At 34.5% G+C, this 3,624-nt stretch overlaps 1 pseudogene; it reads right to left on the minus strand.

Moving 5' to 3' along the window:
• Positions 1-2,419: 2,419 nt before the first annotated feature.
• Positions 2,420-2,519, minus strand: LOC138815715 (U6 spliceosomal RNA; annotated as a pseudogene).
• Between the last annotated feature and the right edge of the window lie 1,105 nt (positions 2,520-3,624).

The raw sequence follows: 3,624 nt of genomic DNA on the forward strand, positions 1-3,624 counted from the left end.
GTGGCTCAAGTGGTAGAGTGCTTGCCTTGATTTGAAGAGCTCAAGGACAGTGACCAGGCCCAGAGTTCAGGCCCCACAACTAAGTTTAAAAAAAGAATCTAAATACTTGATAATTCTATTAACAGATCTGACTGAAATCAGTTGAATCACACCTTTTCTGTACAATGAAGGAATAGGTCCAGGCTAGGAAAGCAGCAAGAGAAGGCAGGGAGATTGTATCTTTGACAAAACTTTGTGGAAAATGGAATCAAGGATTACTTACTGGTGATCCACTTGCACTAGAAGCATAATTCTGAACTATTGCTTGCTGATTCTGAACTATTGCATTGATGATTATATTCTCCAAGAAGAAAAAGTGAAATTTAATTGGTAGCAAAGGACTACTAATACATTTTAACTTCTCATTAAGCATCTTCATTCATCAAAATCACCTGACGACAATAGACAGGACTATTTTTAGATGAAAACAAGTGTCTTTCAAAAAACAAGAATTTAGGTAGTCATACAAAGAACTTCTATTTTACTACTGCATTATACATTTTTTTCTAAGGTTGGATACCAACATTAGAAAGCTACTAGAAAGCTCTTAAAGCCCATATGTTGAATAGTGAGTTTTCTTACAATATAACATGGTATTTCCCAAATCATTCACATAGAAGGCATTGTTTCCTATTTTTTCATTCCTAGAAGAAGCTGCACATGAAGACACCACTGGTCCTCATTTTCAGTCTGTGCATTTGAATATGAAGGAAAATCTTTCCTCTGCTCTCTATCAATTTTCTTCTCTCCATTTAGAATAATTTAGAATAGTAAAAATGAAAAAAAGAGAAAATAAATCATGGTCAAAAATCATAAGCAGTAAATACACCAGATTTTTCTGAACAGTTCAACCAATGTGAACTATTAGGGAAATACATGGACATCTCATTCCCACTGGCACTCAAAGTCTCTGGTTAGGCAATTCTGATGAAGACAAGGAAAAAGATGAAAAAGTGAGGAATGGTATCAATTGCAAGAAAAAAATGGAGTAGAATCCAAACAAATTTCTTCTTTGGGATGCCGAAATTAATCTGCTTACTATGGTGCAGGGACTACTTTAAAAACAGGCCACCCAGATGAATACTAGGGATAAGGATGAGTATAACCCTCTTCATCTGGAAGCCTAGAGTGGACAATTAGACATTGTCCATGAGTTGGTAGCTCAAGGCAGATATTCATTCAATAACTCTGAATGGCTGGACACCCCTGCACAGTGCTTATATGTGGAATAATACCAGAATGGCTTCTGTCTTACTTCATCATGATGCAGATACCAATCCCCAAACTAAAGGCCTCTTGACCCCTTTGAATCTTGCTGCTGGGAGTAGAAACAGCAAAGATACTCTGTATCTCCTTCTATTCAACCATTATATCAAACCAGGTCTGAAGAACGACTTGGAAGAAACTGCATTTGATATTGCCAAAAGGATAAGTATGTTTCACTACCTATTTGAAGTTGTGGAAAGCTGTACAAATTGTTCTCCTAAGTCGTAATGGTTTGGTTAAGTTTCTTAAATTTCAAAAATGCCAGTCCATCCTTTGTGTCTCTACAAATTTTTTTTCACAATACAAAGCAATATCTTACTTTAAAATATCATGGAATCCATGGTATTCTTCCACGTGAATTGCCTGACTTTGTTGGCAAAATGTATTCAAGAGTTGTTTGTGTACATCTATAATGACTTCTGCAGAGTTTGTGATTTTTTTTAAATCATAAATAATTTTAACTTATCTGTTGAAATGAATAGTATAGGAACTAAAGATGTTCCTGGTGCTTTTCTGAAAAATGTATATCTATGTTGGCATAATGTCCATAATCTATTTCATTCCCTCCTGGATAAAATACTTTGAATTATACATTGTTATACAATGTATAGGTTCATTAATAAATGTGTCCTTTCAGATTGCATTCCATATAGAAGAAGTTTAAGATTCCTTTTTTTCTTAGGTCCTTATATTATTTTTTTTTCTATGGGATAAAATGACAATGTTATCTAATTTCAAGTTTCGTAAAGCTTATGCTATGTAAAGGTCTTTCTAAGGTGAAGATTTAATACACTGATGTCAAACTAACATTTATTTCTGTGAATTACATGTATTGTTACACTTGTATTTTTTTAATCAACTTTTTTTTTAGGGGGGGGGTCCGGTCGCTGTCCTTAACTCTGGGCCTGGGCGCAGTCCCTCAACTCTTCAGCTCAAGGCTAGCGCTCTACCACTTGAGTCACAGCACCACTTCCTGTTTTTTTGTTTTTGCTTATGTGGTGCTGAAGAATCAAACCCAGGGCTTCATGCATGCAAGCAAGCCCTCTACCACTGAGCCACCTTCCCAGCCCCAACTTTTTAATAACTGTTTTTCATTTCTTGCATCAGAAGAATGAAAAATATGGAATACTTCACAAATTTTCATACCATCCTTGTGCAAGTGCCATGTTAATCTCTGTATTGTTGTAATTTGGGTAGACCTGCTGCTGAAGCATGGAGTATCCTCTTAATTTAAGTACTTAAAGATGCAATCTTTATACAGGCATATATCCATGGTTGCCTATTTGTAACAAGGAACCCTTAATGTTCCTAAAAATGCTATTGATCTTATTTATCTAAAATTCTGTGTATAGTGGAAGAAACTTGTATCGTTTGGTCGATTGCTCCCATTTATAATTTTTTTATCAATGACTATTTTGTCATTTTCATTTTAAATTTGATCATACTTTTAAGCCTTTACAGCTAAATCCAAAGGTGATGGCTTTTCAGGTACTTATTTATCAACTCAGTTAGCTTTGTAGAGCTAATGGATTCAAAGTAAGCCTTGCTTAAGAGCTACTTCTAAACATCTGCAGCTTAAGATTTCCCAAATGAGGTCTTGCTGGGACAAATGTCTACGTTAACCTTTACCCTTCTTCCATATAGGAACAGACCAACCAGAATATCTTACCCTGACAGCATAGATTGTCTTACTGGAACAAAACTAATCTTAGTTACAAGGAATCATAGAGAGATGAACAGTTTGGACTGAATTGTTCAGAATGGAAGGTATTTTATTAAAATATAATTGCTTATTATACTTATCATTTCAAAAGTAGCTCAAGCCAAGAAGGTGAAAAAATTGTTCAAATGCATAATTACCTACTGTGCTGGCCTGTCTATCATCCAACCAGGCAGGAACTGACACTACTGACTTTCTATCACCAAATATTTCCATACCTCCTGGAGAAGTCCATACGTTTCTCCTCGATATTAAGCCTTAAATTGGTAATGTTTAATCACAGTGTTTCCTCTTGCCTCTAGGCTGTAAAGCAACAAATGGTAAAGCTTTAAGTCTAACTCTACCAAAAACGGAGGTAGAGATAATGGAATAACACTTTAAAACAGAGTTGGCTTTGATTCCCTCAGCACAACACAATAATGCAAAACAATTTTTATATTATATATACTTATATATTTTATATTTATATGTGCTAATTTTAAATTTCACACAGTGAACCTTAATAGAATTGATAATTAGACAAATATATTGACATTTATTCCCATAAATAGATTGGAATATAAATAATTAGGTTTAGAATATATACTAGAATATAAAAA

The sequence above is a fragment of the Dipodomys merriami genome, unplaced genomic scaffold, assembly GCF_024711535.1.
Source record: "Dipodomys merriami isolate MVZ:Mamm:240054 unplaced genomic scaffold, mDipMer1.0.p SCAF_660, whole genome shotgun sequence".
In the NCBI taxonomy this organism is placed as follows: Eukaryota; Metazoa; Chordata; class Mammalia; order Rodentia; family Heteromyidae; genus Dipodomys; species Dipodomys merriami.